This window comes from Corvus moneduloides, chromosome 1 (assembly GCF_009650955.1).
Source record: "Corvus moneduloides isolate bCorMon1 chromosome 1, bCorMon1.pri, whole genome shotgun sequence".
Classification (NCBI taxonomy): domain Eukaryota; kingdom Metazoa; phylum Chordata; class Aves; order Passeriformes; family Corvidae; genus Corvus; species Corvus moneduloides.
Window position 1 is genome coordinate 10,455,496 of NC_045476.1, and position 18,937 is coordinate 10,474,432.

Here is an 18,937-nt window from a genome sequence, read left to right on the forward strand (position 1 = left end):
TAAAATGGTATAATGTTAAGCAAAATTATGGTTTTATAACAAGGTGTGACAACCAGCAAGACATATTCGTGCATAGAACTGCTATTAAAAAGAATAACCCTGAAAAATGCATCCCAAGCTTGGGAGATGGAGAGGTGGTGGAATTCAAAATTATACGAGGTAGAAAAGGGTTACAAGCATCGCAGGTCACTGGGCCTGATGGTGTTCCTGTAAAAGGCAGTATATATGCAAAAAATCGTAGTCATGTTAGACAGTATCTCTATTGTAAGTCCCCCCTACAGTCTCCCTTTCCTAATCCCACCTTTCCCTTTTACCCTATGTCCTATTACCCCCAGTGTATTCCCAATCCGTTTTTTCATCCATGGTTTCCCTCACAAAACCATGCTTTTGCCAATTGTTTCCCCAAAAATCCCTTTCCAATGCCGAATGGGGGATGAAAAGGGGGAGGGAAGAAGTGAAACCCTCTCCTGCCTCAGTTTCCCCACAAAGCATGCTCAGAGAGTCCTGTCTCCCTTCTGTCAGCCCTAAGATGTTCCAGAGAATCTGTTTGGACATTTAAAGACTCAGGAGGGTGGCTTGTTTTGTTTTGAAACTGTTCTTGTTATGTTTATCCAGTTGTTTTCATTCTCCTTTTATTAAAATAAAACGGGCGAGGTGTTGGGGTCCCTCCCCTGCCGTGTAGCCCTGGGAGAGGGGCCCTGAGGGCACAGACACGGGGCTTCCCTGCCCCTGCTCAGCCTCGTTCCCATGGGTTGGTTTGTGTTCCCTGCGCGGGCAGAAGGACCCTTGGTCCCGTGACTGGGACAGTTCCTCGGCAGAGCTCCCGCCATGCGGCTGGAGAAATAAACACCTCTGAAACATCTAGCAAGAATCTGTCTGTCCATATATCTTTCCTTTCCACGGGACTCCTGGTTTGGTATATGCGTGTTGCAGGATCCCCACTGCAACAGAGAGCTCTGAGTACAGCTGTGGAATCTGAATAGGAGATAACAGTGCAGATGTGTGTACTTTATGTCTAAAGCCTGATTTTCAATACATAATGATTTTTTAAAGAAGCTTAATGCTGCCTGTGATGCCTTTTGCACTTCTAGTGCCTCTTCTGCATTTGGCACAGCAGCAGCGTGTTTTGGTGCCTGCTATAGTATGGGTAATACTTGCAGGCATATGTTTCTGATTTTTATCAAATTGAGCTATAAGTGGCGGGTATCCTGCAGAGATAACACAAATTATCTTTTTAAATGAATGGTAGAAGTGATCTTGTATCTGAGAAAGCGTGTCCATGGATTCTGTGAAGTGAGTTGGATGGCAGATAGAGGTGAGCTGGAATTCATTGGGGTGATATGGATAGGATAATGGTGGGTGATGTCCCAAGACTCACAGCAGGACTGATGGTTCCAGGAAATCCAGAGGAGGTCCTGCTGAGAAACCAGTGGGAAACCTACATGTTGGCGCATGGTCCAGCCTGGAGGCTGGATCACAGCTAGGCAAATCAACCAAGAGGAATGGAGGCAAAATGGACAAATGTGACCTGCTTTGCTTCACAGACCACCAGGGAAAGAAAGGCCTTGTGTATTCCTGCTGATAATCCAGCACCGAGCTTGGGAGAGACACCTGAACCAATGGTATATAAGTAGATGGAAGTTATAAACATGAAAGAGAATCTTAAATAGGATTAAAGGGAAACATCAAATTATGTAAAGTGCAATCTTTCTACTGAGAAATACAAATTGCAATGAGAATCAGGAAGGGGGGAAAAGAGAAATGAAGCATGCATGGTTTGGTTAGTTGTTTGTTGGGGTTTTTTTTAATTGAAAAGCATGTAATTGTAAAAAATAAACAGAGTAGAATAAAAAATATTTTGCTTCTCCTGACTTTGTGACTCTACCTCTTCTGCTAATCAATTTTCTCTCTTGTTTTGAACTCCCAGCATCTTGTTTTATAATTAAATTGTGAGTTCTTCAGGGCAGCAGCTATATTCAGATATGGAGCAGTAAACAGCCTGCAGCAATAAATACTTACCCTGATTGGCACCACTGAGCAGTATAAACACCATGTACGTAATGAGAAAGTCAGAGAGGTGCAGAGTCCTGGATAAACACCGTTCCTTTTCAGCAGCTTACATTATACTGGAATTCAAGCAGTGCACAAAACCATGTCAGTGCATCGGATGAAGGCAGGCTGGATACTGCTTGGAGATATGGAAAGTCATGAAGAGCTGGGTGAGCCCCATGATGCCCTCTGGGAGGAAAGGTGCTCTGGGGAGGAGCTGGTTTGGAACTTGGAGCCAAGCTTCCCATCCTTTGGGAAGGAAAAAAATTGACAGTTGTCTTCTTTTGTGGCATTCAGGAAGGATGAAATGCCTCTATATGAGATAGATCCAAGCTCCCATCATAGGCAGGAAACTTCAAGAGCTGTCCTGCTGACTGCTTCAGCTATCCATATTTGTTTGTCTAGAGCCATTTGAGATGTCGTGTAATAGGCCCCAACTTCCAGCTGCCACTTGGGAGGGAGAAAGGTCATGTTTAATATTTGGCAATTCTGTGTAAATGTCTTGGATACCAGAGGCAAAGCTGGCACTAGACATCTAAGTTTAGCCAGCTAGTTGGTGTGCCAAGAGGTCTGCTTTGGGGTGAAGTGGGCAGGTCTCTGGACTCCACTGACTGTAACAGAAGCCTGGGCATCCAGTTAGGACACCTCCCAGGTCTCCTAACCTGCAAGGGGAATATTACTGTCCTTTAAGAGGTGCCCCAAGACAAGACTTTGCGTAGTGTCCTTTAAGATAATACATTAAAAAAATGATTGATGCTAACATTGTGGAAGTTCTTCAACCTCTTTTTAAAAATCAGGGGTCTTGAAGTGGAGCTGGAGTTGCACGTCAGAATGTGAGCTTCAGCCATGCTCTGAGCGAGTGTGGCGGCTCCGCAGAGCTGAGCAGAGCCCCTGCACACGGCGTGGACCCCAAGCTGGCTCACACCGTGGGCATGTAGTGCTGCCAGAGCACCCAGTGGGCTGGGCAGAGGGAGCTCATGTGGACAACCACTGGCCTGGCATCGAGCACTGGCTTGTGCACAAGGCTGTACAGAGAACATGTCTCAGATGTTACTGGAAATGCATTACACATCCTTTTTTTTTTCCTTTCCTTTGCCTTAATTTTACTTTTTTTTCCCCAGAAATAATTTCCTCCTGAGTATGTGAATTTACTGCAGCAATAACTACTGTTTGCTTACATGTTTGTACAAGAGAAGCACAAGGAGCCCCTAGTGTCTGACAAGGACGCTGTGGCAAAACAAATTAAAAATAGAGGCAGAAAGCCAGAGTGCAGAGAGAGAGGTTATTACACCAAGGATGACAATGGCCCTCTGAGACAAGTCTGAGGTCTTCTGAGGTTTGACTCAATTCCTCAAAAAAAAAAAAAATCTATGCATGATATCAAAATCTTGTATTTGGGTAGTGCCTGAAACTTGTTGGTGTTTCTAGATATGGGCATATGGAGAAAAGAAACAGTCCTTGGCCACAAAGGACTGCAGCATGAGGTATATAACCAGACAGGAAATGAGAAGGGTGTTTAAGATCACAGGTATTTTGTCTCAGTGTCGGAGTAGGACAGATGGACTGTCTCTGTATCCCCAGATGTTCTTAAAGAGAGAAGGAACTAACTACAACTAAGAGTTTTTTTATCAGAAAGTCAGTACCAATATGTTTTTTCACCTCATATAAACAAAGAAAAAGAAGGATTTGTTCTGCTTCACTGGAGCAAAAAAAAAAAAAAATAGCACAATAGACTTCCATTCAGGCACACAAATAGCAACTGTCCTGTGACTTCTCTATTTAAATGGGTATCCATGGTGAGATCTGCCTTGCTCTCAGTAGATGGCTGTGGAATGGTGCTGTGGTTCACACTGCAGGCAGGGAGGAAAAGACATCTGAAAAATTCCACTTGCAATGAATGAATGAAGAAACACAACAAGGTATCAAGTGTCTGGTGCATCACACTGCAAAACATGATGCCTGTGTTCTCCACCACTGCTTTACTGTCCCTTCACACTGCTTTTCCAGGCCCATTCCAATTAAATGTATTCTGCACTTGCAGGCACAGCCCTGACCAACAGATGGTACGTAAATAGGTGTAAAAACTGCAGCATCACAAGGGGCTTCCTTGCCAGGCTGCATTTCTTGTTTGCTTTCTTCTTTCAGTGTTGGTAGTGGGGATTAGTAATCTGCTCTATGATAGCCAAGCCTGGACCAGACCCCTCCAGGATGACCTGGTGCTGTAGGAACCAGTGCAGATGTCTGCTGTGCAAGTGGCCTCTAGCAGCAAAAGGAAAAAAGAAGCTGAGGGCAAGATTGCTGGACTTCTTGAACCGCCTCTTTTCTGGGGAGAATGGCAGACCTGCCTAAAATTCAAGATACTGCTGGTATGGCATCAATGCTATTTATATCAGGGATCTGTGAAATAAAAGTAAAAATCAGCTAAAGAAGACCGAGCTAATGAATTATGACTTCCTGGTGCTGGAATAATTATTACAAATAATGACAACAAAAATCAGCTGTCTTGCCAAATACAAGCTTTGAAAAATAGTGCCTTAAAGCTCCAAAATAAGCCAAAATTGGGTTAAGGAGTTAAATACAAAAATATTACCCTTGGGCTGTTATTTGTATTCTGCATTAAAAAACTGAGGGTTCACACTTTTGAGATCTTATCAGCTAGAAAGTGTCATGTATCATTTAAAAGTGTTATGTTCTGCTAGTAAGTTGAATGTAAAATCCTCTTATAGATCATGACATTCACTGTAAAATTATTAGCAATGCTAATGCTGATACAAATGGTAAGGTATTGATACACCAGTGTTAATGCATTGAACTTGAATTCCATCAAAACCAGTAGAAAAGCTGTTCCTGACTTTAAGTGAGACCTAGATCTGACCTATACGTTTTTAAAAGGTTATGCCTAAGTGCTAAAAATTGAAAATATTGATAAAAATGGAATCTCTCTTTGCTGTCATCAAGGCAAAGCCCCCCAAGCTTTTGTGTATACCTTTTACCATTCATTGTATTTTGCTTCCATGTGAAGCCTGGAAGCAGACTCATCAGTAAGCATTTGGTTTATTTAAACCAAGTCAAGAGTTAGGTGCTAACTCCAGCTGCTACCAATACAGCAGCCATTGAAGTGTGAAAGCATGGTTCTAAAGAGCTAATTTTGAAAGTGTTTTCCTGTGAAATCCAGCCAGCTTTTGAAATCAGACTTTCACTGTCTACCCTAAACCAACCAAATGTTGCAAAATCTGGAAAAGCAGCTAAGGAATCCCGTTGGTGCAGAACAATCACAGAGCTTCTCCCTTGTCTGTCAGGGCATGCCAGGGTTGGTGTTTGTGATGTGCCGTGGTCCTCACTGTTCTTTGGGTCTGTGGTCTCCATGGACAGGCTGCCCTTTTATTTGTGTAGCAAGTATGGGAAAAGGCAGGACTCAGCAGTGCTGGCAACAAGGACTAGACATGAGGAACCAAATCAGATGTCTGGGGTTCTGCAAGAGAGAGGTGGGCAAGGTTTATCAGGAGGTGGAGGCAAACCAGAGCAGGCAGAGGTGGATGCTGGTGCAGTCCTGAGGGAGGGTGTGGGTGTGACAGCAAACCCAGCATGAACCAAGTGCCGATGAGTCTGCACTGGGGAGGCACAGGCAATCCCTGCTGATTTTGGTCTGTGCTAAGGAAGCAGATGCCTGTGGAGTCAGAAGCAAACTCTTGTGGTTTCCAAATGCTCATATATAGCATTCTAGCAAGTTGGAGCAGATGGCAGGTCTGGCTACCCTGGGCCCCATTTCTGGGCAGCGGCTGCAAACCCTTCAGGCCTCTTTGAAGAATAGTGTGGGTATGCCTGCTTAAGGAATGGCATCCTGGGATTTCCTGCTCCTTTCCACTCTCCCTGCCTAGGTTTCGTGGCATGCTCAGCACTCTGGAACACATGCCCAGTGCTGGTGCCACAGTCTGGGGACCCCCCCCCCCCCGAGTTGCACTGGCAATCCCATGTGTCCCAGGTTGTTCAGCAGGGGTAGTGTGGGTCTGGCTCCAAGCCAGAGGAGTCACTCTGCTTCTCAGGTGAAGACGTGTGAGAGCAGACATAGCTGGACTCTTTGAATGCCTTCCAGAAGATAAATTATCCGTGAGCACTGCTGAAGTGAACTCAGCAAGCACAAAAAGTAGGGCACAGCTGATTTTCCATCACCATTCACTCATAGTAGCAGAGTAGAAGACATTTCAGAACAGCCTTGGTCACTGGCTGGGAGGATCTCCCAGCCAAGAGTCACCACCAAAGGCATCCACCTTGCCAGCATGGCTGAGGGCTGAGGCAAGCAACACAAGTTTTGTGGCACCTGACTATTCCCCTAGAGAAGCCAAAATACATGCTCTTTTCCCTTTGCAGTTTGAGAGGACCTGTACAGAGGAGGTGGACCTGGAAGCAGGGTTTGACCTTATGATGCATGTAGCTTACACAGAAACCTACAGTGTTAAAGGGATTTTTAAACTTTGCTCATTAGCTTGTAGCAAAACTCAGTGTGCAACCACAGAGCTGTCCTTAGGCAAACACTGTCTCAAGTGAGCCTTCTTAGGTTCTCCAGCTGTTGCTAGAGAATACATACAGTGGGTGGACCTAGCATTTATATCTTCCAGGGTGTGTTATGTATATCTTTGTCTTTGGAGACAACTGAAGCTGAATTTGTCCATCTTACCAGCCATGTGGCAAGTAAACCACATGCTTGGCTTTTGTACAGGTGTTCATCACAGACAAAAAGGAAAAAGAGGGAAAAGGCAAGAAGAACTTGTCAGAAGAATTGAAGGGGAAGCTAGAGCCAGTCCTGGTCAGTCGTCCTTTACAAAGTCCCATTTTGGGTGACTTGAACTGCCAGGTGAGGGCACTTCACTGTGAGGCCTGCACAGAGTGTGGGGCTTTGGCAGTGTTCTGGAGGTTCACCAGTGAAGCTGACTCTGACAGAAGGAGATGAAAAGCAACTCAAAGGGACAAATCTGCAAATTAAGTAATAGGAAAATAAAATGATGAGAAGAGGAAAGCACCTCTGAATGTTGGCAAGCAGAAAATTAATTTCAACCTGAAACTGCCACTTTACCAGGATGAAATCTGAGAAGTTCTCTCAGGAAATAAGCAAAATGCTCAGAAATCCAGGTTCAACAGTGAAGTGAAGTTCAACGTGAGCTTCAAATGCCGCAGGGAAATGGCAGGCAGATCAGCAAATAACGAATTACAGAAGTGAAGTCAGGATGTAATAAAAGCCTCAGTACCCCTTTGAGATAACATTTGCTTTTACCTGGAGAGATTCCTAAGAGGGTTGTGGGAGCTTGAAAGAAAGCACTAGCTCCAAAATTGCAAACCTCAGAAGCAGGAAGAAAATAATTGCCTCCCAAAGAAACACGTAGCTAAGAAGATGCCTCCACTGGGAGAGGTCAAGTCAGTAACAACCATGTCTTTAGTCATCACTGAAATCCTGAAATCAGAAAGGCAGTCATGCAAGACAAAAAAGAATTGCTTTAAGGGCTGAAATACTTTTTTTCTTTATATTAAAGGTGGGACCAAGCCATGAAGTACAACTCTGACTTGATCTCCAGATCCAAAAATTACAAAAGATTGGATTTGGGTTTTTCTGGGCTGGGCAAATTTATCTGGACCTCTCAGAGTTTGGTAATGTTTCTGTGGTTTTTTTTGTCTCAGGTTTTGCTCCAGACCTAGACAGGTGTGTAAAATCCTCCGCAGAATGGAACCAAGAGCAGATTTGGGGTGCGTGTATTTTGTGTGGTCATGCACCAGCTCTGAAGAGCCAGGACATTGTTCCATTGTCACTCTGCCTGTGCTCATCCTGCTTTTTGTTGAGCATGGTTGGCACCGCACAGTTGCTGCTAGCATTGCAAGTGTACGTTCATGCATCTATAGTTAGAGGGATACTAATCCTAGTAAAGGCTAATAAGCTGTTGGGGCTGGGGGCATAGATGGAAAGCTCTCTTTCCTCACCAAACCCTGCACTCATCAGCTGGTCTCATCTTGCTGGGACACATAGTTGATTCCTTGGAGGCTTCACCACAGGAAGCCACACTACAGGATGTCATGGGGACAGGAGGAATTGCTCATCATCTGTCCCCCTCCACTTCCTCGTGTGGGGACTCGAACCCACAGTCATCCTGACCCAGGACCATTCTGGGCTCCTCTGGTTCCTCCTGTGTGTTAAAGAAAGGGAGGGATGTTGCTGGTAAGGAAGCAGGAGGGGTTGGAGGGAAGGACAGTTTGTGTGTGTTCCCCCAGAGGAGCACAGCAGGGAGGGACCATGCCCTCACAGTGGCTCAGAGCGCGGCCACACTCAGCACTGCCGGCTGGGACACAGGACTGGTATTACAGGTGCTGCTACTGGTGCTACAGGTACTATAAGCGCCTATTAGCTGTGGTGGTGTTTGGTGCCGTGTCCTTTCAGAGTCACAGCCCTGCAGGATGTCACCTGTCACTTCTGCAAAGCCTCTGATGTGCAGGCAGGTTGTGCTCCTGCCGCACGGCGTGTGGGCAACCTGGCGTGCAGCTGCCTGCTCCTCCACACCCCCTCGCTCACAGCAGCATACCACAGCATCATTTTGAGGATCATACTGGGATGTTGCTCTCCTGAGGAGCTGCAGCCCAGGCCTCCCACAGGGCATGGAATGCTGGAAGCCCTTGGGTAGTTACAAGAGGATGCTGAGGAATCCTTATGGTGGTTTCCCTGTGTGGAGGGGCGAAAGCTGCCAATATATACCTGAAAGTGTATGAGCAGTGCTGGAGAGGGGAAAGGGTGGCATGGAGGGGGAAATAGGTGAGGTTGTTGCTAGAAAGTTCAAGATATGTGGATGGAAAGCACTGAAATTGAAGAGGAATTGTCTAGAATATCCTCCTCATCAATTTCTTCATTTTGTAGAAGGACTATAAGCCTCTCTTCTAGGTGAATTTTAACTTTATTGGGTAAAGATTTCCTGTCTTTTTGATAAATTCAGCCAAAAATGTCAGTGAACAGCAGCAGCACAGTCTTGCACGTTCATAGATACTTTACAGTTTGTTTTTACCATGGCTGGTTTCAGACACATAGGAAGGACCTCTTTTCTATGTTCTCTCACCAGAAGGTTTTGTCCAGGCATACCCAGCCTGTTTGTGTTCTCAGACAATAAGCTGCAATGTCCAGAGATTTCAGTCAAAGGTCAAAGTTCTGTTGTGCAAGGCAGGATATTTTTCCCAGAAGTTAGTTCCTGCCCTGAAGAAGTTCCAAAGACAAAAGAAGACTGTGGCCCAGCTGATGACAGAGAAGTAGAAGACACTGGTGAGACACTTATAATTAGTCTAATGAGGATCAATAAGATGACACCAGCTGCCTAACCATTGTCACGTCATTTTATGGGCATTACAGCAACAGCATGGTTGTAAAGAGAAATGATAGAGGTATTAAGCAGTGACTACTTTCAGGACAGGCTTTTTCCACTTACGAATGCAGGTTTATGAAATAAAGTGTAGAGTAACAGCAATTAATTGGGATATACCTGAAATGTGTGCTGCCTGTTTATTGAGTGCTGCAATCTCCCATCTAATGCTCACCTAATGCCTTAGTAAGGCCCTGATTCCTGTCCACACATTCAGTATAATCATCCCCATTTATAACTTTTTTACATGCAGTACAAAAGTGAACCAAAATCTGGTCTAAGTCTAAAAAATACAGCCACTAAATCAATTATATTGCTAGAGGAGAATCCTAACCATTGGAATTACCTGCTATTCACCAGCAACTTTTTTTTAATCCAAATCCTTCTGGGGGGAGTCCATCCAAATTTCTCACATTGGTTTCTAGAACATCCAATTACTCACCTCTGCTTTATATTCACTGCCACTAGGCAGTGAGTAGATCCTGTGAGTAGTTTTTCACCTTGCAGTCTCTCTGTGTTCGTAGTTAATTTTCTGAGGGTGATGTTTTTTCCAATAAGGAAGGAATGTTCATGCACAAATGGCAGTAGGTTGAAACATGCGTTGAGCCAACACGGAACTTGTGGTTTAACAATCCCTTAAGACATTAACCAGGAAGGGACATTTGCTTTCTGTATGATGTATAAAACTTAAAAGAGACCAAGGGAGGGATATGAATTCATTATTCATGCATTATTCAGCACTCATTATTCTTTCCCCTTTGCTAAATGCTGCACAGGTGTATGAACTCACTCTAGTCAATGGAAGTTCAATCACTGCAGGCAGTAGACCTCAAAGCACATGTTGGCTGACCGATGCTGGTGTCTGGTCTGGGGAGAGCTGAATCCACCCCCCCCTAATAAGCTGGTGGTCACACGTGTTCAGTGATAGAGCTGCCTGTGAGCTGAACTGAAACTGTGCATTAGATGTTGTGTATTGTCAGCAGGTCAGAGAAACAATGTGCTTGTGGAAGTTTTATCTCTGCTGCTGCTGAGCTCACTGTAGAGGGGCTGTGAAGAAACAAACTCACAGGCCATGAAAAACTGAAATTTATGTTGTATGTAACTGAAAGGTCATTTGCCTGTGTTTGGGATGAAAGGCACAGACCTGCTATAGCTAATTCTTGGAAGGAATGGTAACTTGTGAGTTTTTCATGTGCCTATTTCCAGGATTAGTGCATCACTTAATTTATTCTAGATGTGAAATGCAGAGGTTAAAGAGATGCAGCATAAAGCCATGCAAAAAGCCACACTCTGTATCCAGATATATTCATAGTTGTCTATTAATAGATCATGTTACATGCAAATATGCTTGATGCTAATACTATTTAGCTAAAATACAAGCAATAAATACTGCTCTCTAGGGCACAGGAGATACATTCAAAACTAGTCTGTGTTCTAATAGATTTCTTGTGTCCTTAACAGACGTAAAGTTAGATAATCTATATACCTGACACAGTTTAAGCAACCAAGGCAGAGGAAAGTGGGAAAAACTTCTCAGCACTGCTTCGTTGGAATCACAAGAATACTTTCCCAAAATCACAGTGCCTTTTCTAATATTCAGTCTCAGTACATTTATGTATAATTTAGAATTATACTAATTCTTTTTTTTCTCATATGTGCAATCTAATACCAAATCTGACTGAAATGAGAAAAACCTATTCAGTCCAGTGGCTAAGCAGTTAAAAATGTCATTCAACAATTTGCCAGGTCACTCTCACAAATATGTTGCTAGGTGACTTCAGATGTTATCAGCCACTAAAATACATGCATTTTCCAGATGTATTCATTAAATAATTTTCTGTTGAGTGATTCTGTGGTACAATGAAATTGAATGCCTTATTAAGGATTTAAATATTTTAAAATATATAAGGTAATCTGAATTATATTGAAAACTCTTATTTGTTGTGTAAGTGAAGGAAAGGGATCCAAATTTGGGAAATTTGACTAAGGGTTTCCAGAGATTCAGCTTCCTAGAAACTGCAATTTTACAATATCTCTTGGGTTTTGTAACTTCTGTGCATACCTAATGCTCACATTCTGCATCTAATTATTCTACAGCTGATCCCTGTTAATTGGCATTTCTATCAGCTAGTGATATGACTCATTAACCCTTTGGAAAGCAGTCTTCCAAAAGTTAATAACCGTAGAGTTTGAAACTTCAGGCTGACGTAATACCCACTCATAAAAACACATGAACTTGAGGCAGTTTCAGATGTCATTCTGGGAGCTGATTGTATCAGTTCACCCCGTGGATCAAGACCCCAAAAGTTGAGCTGGTTTTCCAGGTTCCTGTTCCTGGCAGTGGCAACATAATCCACATCACTGGTGGGACTGGGAGAGCTGTTCAACTCAGCAGAGGTAGTCACTATCAAAGTGAGCCAGAAGAGCTCCCAGACTGCTGGCAGTGTGCACTAGTGACATTGGAAACTGGGGCACACATTTAGGAACTGAGCTCAGCTGTAAAAACCTGTGTTAAAGGGTTCTGATTGGCAGGCTGAGTCCACACTCCAAATAATGGGGGCAATAATTGGATTACAGCTATCTTTTACAGTGGAAGTCAGATCTACAGATTCATTCTGGCCTCAGTATCTACAAATGTACAGTGAGGGGATATGAGGCAGGGTTCAAAGGACGTGCTACTGGTTGCATTTTTCCTAGAGCTTTGAGCTGTAACATCTGTGTGTGCTCCCTGGTTCAATGTTCATCTGCAATGATTGAGAGATTGCACAGAGTGGTTTGGCAGGGACTTGCAAGATCACACTTTTCAGTTCAGACCAGCCTGCATCAAAGGTATTTACACGTGCATGGATTTAAGTGTAAACTGTTCATAGAGAATAATGTGCTAGTGTTAAATCCAAAATTATCTCCTCTGCCTCAGGGAGTTCCCAGGCCACCAGTGATGGCAGACTGAGTGTTTATTCTGAGAAAATATTGCAATTTATTATTTTTCTGCATTCAGCAAATTTTTCCCTAGACATCCACTTTTGGCCACATATCAGAGGTGAAATACTGCACCAGCCGGATCTTGACCTGGTCTCTGTGGCCAGTTTTGTGTTCTTAGGCCCATGCAGCACTGACTCTTTGTGACAGTCTATGTGATTTCCAGCAGTGTGGAGAGTTCATGTCATTGGTCTCCAGAGGGTAGTAATAGGTACAGAAGGAAAACATCACAGAATAAATCCTTAATCCTTCTGGCAAAGCTGAAGGGAGGGCAGCAGTTTGTGAGGTTTATGGTTACTGTAGGTGCAGTTTTTAAGCATAGCTTAAATAGTTGTATGTGCTATGCCTCAGCTAAGTGTATTTTACCACATCAAAAAAAGACTTTAGACAACATATAATGTTCTCTGTTCTAAAAGAGTGAGGTAGCACTTCACAGTCTGTCTGCTAGAGGTTGTGCTGCCATGGCATTGCTCCAGGGAGAAGTGGTATTGGAGGAGATTCACTGCTCTTCCTCTCAGCTTCACTGGCATCAGCTAATGAAACAGGAGATAGTGGCCATAAATTGAGGCTTGGGATGTTCAGACTGGACTGTATGACCTCTTGAGATCCCTTCCAATCAACATTTCTAGAGTCCATAGAAGACCTGCACTCACCTGAATCAGTAACTCAAGGCCTTGAGCAACCTGGTCTAGTGGAACATGTCTCTGCCCATGGCAGGGGGGCTTGGGACTAGATGATCTTTAAGGTCCATTTCAAACCCTAATCATTCTGAGATTCTATGAGTATCTCATGTGTCCAGAGATATCTCCAATGACAGGACACACTTATCTTTAGGAAAATGAATCAAGCCCTGAATGTGTCCTGGGGTGAACAGAAGCAATTTTGCTTTTTCATCTGCAGCACAGCAGGTGTCAGGATATCCTCAGTGGCCTGTTCACCTTAAATAATCGTTCTCTGCAAGGCTGTGGTTGGTAGCTTTAGCTTGCAGAATCCCAGCACCAGGTCAGAAAAACACCCAAGCGCTCCAGTGCACAAAGGATGATCTGGGACAGAGCCCTGCTGTCAGATTACATTTGTTCAACAACTGCAGTTGCCTCACCGGGGCCACAGGTCAGGCTCATGTGCAGGGTAGTTCATTTACATGTTGTTTGGGTTTTGCCTCGTTCTTTCCACTGTCACTTAAGCTGGAGCTGGGTGTAGGTGCTGGGCCTGCTGGCTTTACAGGGAAAGGCCACCCTTCAGCAGTTCCCAGGTGGCAGCACACGGGGTGACAGAGCCTGGATGCCACTTCCACTGATGTTTTAGCACAGACCCCAGAGGGACCCTCAATGCTGAAAAGCATTTGTCACAAGGCCAAGCACAAGAGTATGAGCCCTAGGGACAGTAAGGTGGTCTTTTAAAGTTAAACTGACTTAAATCAATTGTTACTCAAGTGCAGTTGCTGTAACTTCCTTGTGGTATTTCCCAGAAGCCTGAATGCCCTTGTTGTCTCAGTACAGACAGTGGAGTATCTTAAATAAAATATACTCCTATTGACATTTCTTTTAATGCAATGTCAGAAGTTTCCAGAAAGATGCTTGAACTGTAGAAATTTAAGTCAATATTACTTAAATTTAAAATTAATTCTCTGTTTTGAATGTGAGCAATCAATTGCCCTGATCTTGGAATAAAAGTTCCAAAGACAGCTTCCCACAACGTGATGTGGAAAGATAGAGATGTGCTCCACACACTGGAGATGGAGGGAGCACTGTAGGTAGAACCAGCCTGTTCCCCTGGAAATCAAACCGCCTGAAACTTGGCTGTGCTATCAGAACCCTGTAGCCACTGCCAAGGTCCCCTCTGCATATATAAATTCACACCAACTCTGTGTTGTGACGAAGTGCCAAGCACTGATGGGAGCCTTCTGTCTCTAGTAAGAATTTTGGACACATAATAACAACAAAGGATTAATATAGCTTTGCTTGAAAGCAGAATTTAAATGAAGTTATTTAGGAAAAAGTAATCTTATTTCTTTGAAATATTATTTCATTATATGAAAATATAATGAATTAACATTTATCTGGAAAATGCTTTTTTTTTGTATTTCACGACTACTTTTTAGCATTTTCAGACTGAATAATATTTTCTAGAATATGTTTATTATGGAATGAACTTTTGCTGGTCTGGGTGATAGAATCAATCAAGAAACTGACTGTGTATGTTGAACAACAAGAACAAGGAAAACAACAACAGTAATAACAGCAGTAATAATAATAGTAATAAACCCAACTTAATTCTGAATAAACTGAAAATGTGGAAAAAATCAGTCTTACATTTTGTCTTTTTTTTTTTTTCATGACACATACATGAGTTTCTGATGCATCATTTGATCCTGTCTGACAAACTACTTCAATATACTGAGATTTACAGGGATCTGTTTAGTTTATCCTTGCTTTGAGAGTCAGTTTGATTACAGCATAGAAGCACTATCAGAGGAAAAAAACACTGTAAATTAAGAGCTGTTTAATCTAACAGAGATAAGAATAACACAGAAGAAAAATTAAGACTTAAAGCTTTATTAGCAATGAATTCTATTTTAACAACACATGCAGATGAGATCAGAAGAGATTACCCAATGAAAATGGTGTCTTCTCCATTAGCTTTTGTCTTCAAACAGGCACTTCAGTGTCAAGGTGACAGTGACCTCTTCTGCAATAGTCTTGTCTCTGGACCACTCAGTGAGACAGAGGGAGACCTGAGGGAAGCTGCCCTGGGGGAAAAGACCAGAACATTAAATTTTCCTCTTCTCCTAGCACAATTCTCTAATCCCCATTGAGCAATTATCCTTTTCCATTTGCTCTAAAAGGAAAACAAGTGATAATGTAGATAAATGACAAATGATTATTCAGAGATGTAGAGTCGACAAGAACTTCCCTAAATTAAGCAGACTGGATCCCACTGTGATATAAACACTCTTCTTCGTGACCAAGGCTTCAGTATTTCTCCCTTCAATTCAGCTTTGCTCAGTCTTCCAAAGGGGCTGCACATAACAGTAGCTCTGGCCTGGCAGCCTGGTACATTTAAAATAAACTTTGTTATTGGTGGGTTGTAGTAACTGTCACAGAATTTTAAAAAGTTACATTTTCCTACAGCCCACTAGAGAGGTGTTAAGTAATTAAAATAATGCGTGGTGTGTTTGTTTATTTATTTATAAAGGACATATTAACTGCAGTTTAATGGACCAGGAAACTTTGCTGTTTCAAAATAAAAGTGTGTAACTGTTGAATATGCTTTCTAAAGCTGTTGCACCGGCATCTGCTCTCACACTGTTAATACTTTAGTATTTTGAAAAGCGAGTTAAATTAACTCGCCAGTGTTAATGCACACTGCACACATAGATGGGCACCCCTGTTCTCTTATTTTGGATGAAGCCATGACTGTATAAACATAGACATTTCAGAGAAATGTATTTACTGGTTTATCTTCAGCACAAAGCACAAATAATAAGCAGCTAATATTTTGATTTTTCACATGAACCACTGCAGTACAGTCCCACTCATTCCAAGATTGGTGCAGAGAGGAGGAAGCCAGCTCTTGCAGTATGTACCTCCCTTACTGTGTGCAGTTCATGGTGCTCCCCAGAAGCCTGCACATTCTTGCTTTTCCTAGAATGGATGTTGAGTTTTCTTTTTAAAAAAGTGCACTCCTACTGAGATCCCTTTTAATGCAGTGGTGGAAGTTTCCAAAAAGACATTTAAGCTGTAGCAATCCGTGGGAGCAGCAATGCTTAAGGACTAAACCTTTCTACCATGCCACTAACAAAGTGCTTCACTTTCTACACAGCTTGTGCTATTACCAAGGGCCATTTTGTACAACAGGAATCATTGAAAATAAACAGAGTCATTCTTAGTCCTGAAGCCTGTCTTGTTGGCCTCATTCCTAATGACTTTGGACATAATGCAGTAAACTTTCATCACTTCCAGTGGAAGTGCTGGAATTGTGCTCTCCAGCATTCCCATCACCTCTGCGCATCAGGTGAATTGGATTTTCCTGTAGGCTTTATTTACCCACATTTTGTTGTCCCTGAACCTGATTCAGCACAAGGTTGGCTTTGGGAGCATGTGTGCTCCACATGAAAGGCTGAAAGCAGGACAACAAGGCAGGGTTTGAGTTTGAGGGACGCTGATGAGTTAGTTTGGAGTACAGATTGATGAGGAGAGGGAGGCTGTGTTAATGAGAAGGCTACCTAGTACTTCTGAGGTGCACAGGGGGATGGAAAATGTAGGAGTGGAGGCATTTTACTGTTGTACTGATGCTCTGCTAGAGAGAACATAAACGTGGAGCACAGGATGAAGTAACTGGTACTTGTTTTGCTTTTGTTTTTTTACTTCATTTGACTTGTCTACACATGTCTAAGCCTCAAATTCCAAACCACGACTTAATCCCTTCTCTTCTGGAGCCCTTGGAGGTAGAAAACAAAGTTGTGGTAAATCGTATCATTAGACTTTAATAGCCAATATACAGTAAGTAACATTTTTTCCTCCCAAGGGAGTTATTTAATGTTTAATGAAAATAACAATTTGCATAATTCACTTGCAGTATAAAGGTCACCAACAGTCTGTCACTAGGATAACAGGGTAATTGCTTAAGATAACTATCTTCTATCCACAAAAGAACGTTAATTTGTTGAAAAGGACTATTTAAAATTATTGTATTTTAATTATTATATCATCTTTGGTCTATTTTTAAGAATGTCAGAACTTCTGCAGCAGAGCTCTCAAAGCTGTGTATCACTTTCTCAAAGTGGGTGTTGAGACCAGGCAGACCAGGCTTCTTTCTTAGCTGGCAGGTAAATGGCAAAAATAGCCATAAATGTGAGAAGTCTGAGGGAACCTGAGTGATGGACCAGTGCAGAAGAAGGTGTCTGGGTCAAAGACACAGCAATCCCACACCATGTTCCCTCTGAAAGCGGGGAACCGTCTCACTCTGTGCCAGGTTCAGGAAGACCCTGCTCCAGGCAGGGTCATAGTTTACTCTGTCATACTCCATCACCAAAACCTCTTGGGTCACACATAAAATGTTATCCAAATAGGGGCCTTTGTTTTAAAGTTGTGGTCTAAGAGAAAATAGAGAGTGGTTCTTAGTAAAGCAGAACTAGGCCAAGCACTGGAAACTGGCCGAGCCTTTGCATGACCAAGCCCAGCCGAGTACTGGACACCATGGCATTCACGTAGGAGGAAGCAGGTCATGGAAATGTCTTCTGGGAGAGCGTGTGGAGCCCAGCACTGACCCTGACAGCTGCACATTATAGGCTGCTTTGGGCCAGGGGCCACCACCACGCCCAGGATGTTTGCCAGAAATATCCAAAACTGGCATCCAGCTGCCAGCTGTGCTGGAGCACCCTGCATTCCCAGAGGAATATGTGTCAGAACAGCCTGCAACAGGGACTTCCTAAATTGTGAGTTTGTGCAATTAGCCACAGTCATACAGGAGTATTCCTGGCGCTGGAGCAAATGGTGTCACTTTGTACCTCAGAGTCCATCGTCCTGCTCCTTGGGGGAGATTCCTACCAGGGCCATCAGCAGGGCTTGTAGAGATGACTCAATCTAATAGAGTCCTTTTCCCATTCACTGTAAAGCCAGGAGGATTTCTCTCTTATCCTATTGGTGCACCATAAGGGTGTCTTTAATACAGGGAAGTGACCCTGAGTGAGTGACACACTGTTTGCAGAGGGACAAACTTACTTTTGCAACTCAGCACAATAGACCAAAACCACACTGTGTTTCATTTAATGATTACTCCTGCACAAAGCTTTCATATAATAAGCACTAACATATTTTAAACCTGAGCAAGCTAAACATTTAATTTACTGTTCACTTGACACCACTTTAGTTCATTAAAACCTCTGCAGCACTGGAGAAGGTGAAGAGGGCAATATGATTAAGATAGAATGATTAGGGCAGGGCAGGGGTTTCTCTCAGCTGAGAGTTGAGGGAATCTTGTTCTTTCCTTCAAAGACAGCAGTGCTGGTTCTCCTTGGCCAGGCCAGGGTGGAGCTTCAGGCACCAGGTTTCCCTGCCTCTTGGGCACCCCGCAAGGTGATGCTTTGGGGATAAGCCTTGCACTGCACAGAATGACCCCAGCTGTTTACCTCTACGTCCCCAGAGCAGTATTTTTTAGGAATATGATATTGATAACTCCTCAGCTTGCCTCTGCTGTGATTTAGAAGGCATCTAATTGCATTTATACAAATAATTACATACATGTGTATATATTTTAGTGTTAGTTGGCACTGTGAAATACAGCAGATGTACCAGCTTTATTAATAAAATCCTGGCAGCTATGAAAAGATGGGGGATGCCAGCCTGTGCCACAGCAGCAGCAGTGAGGGCCTGCAGGTGTTAGGGCTGATGTCCTGATCTGGCCTCAGTCTGATCCCATCCCCAGGGAGGTGTCCAGTGCCCAGGGCTGGGGTTGTCCCCACTGCCCTCCCAGTCCTGCTTCCTCCCAGGGATCTGAGGCACCACACACAGTTAAGGGCTGAA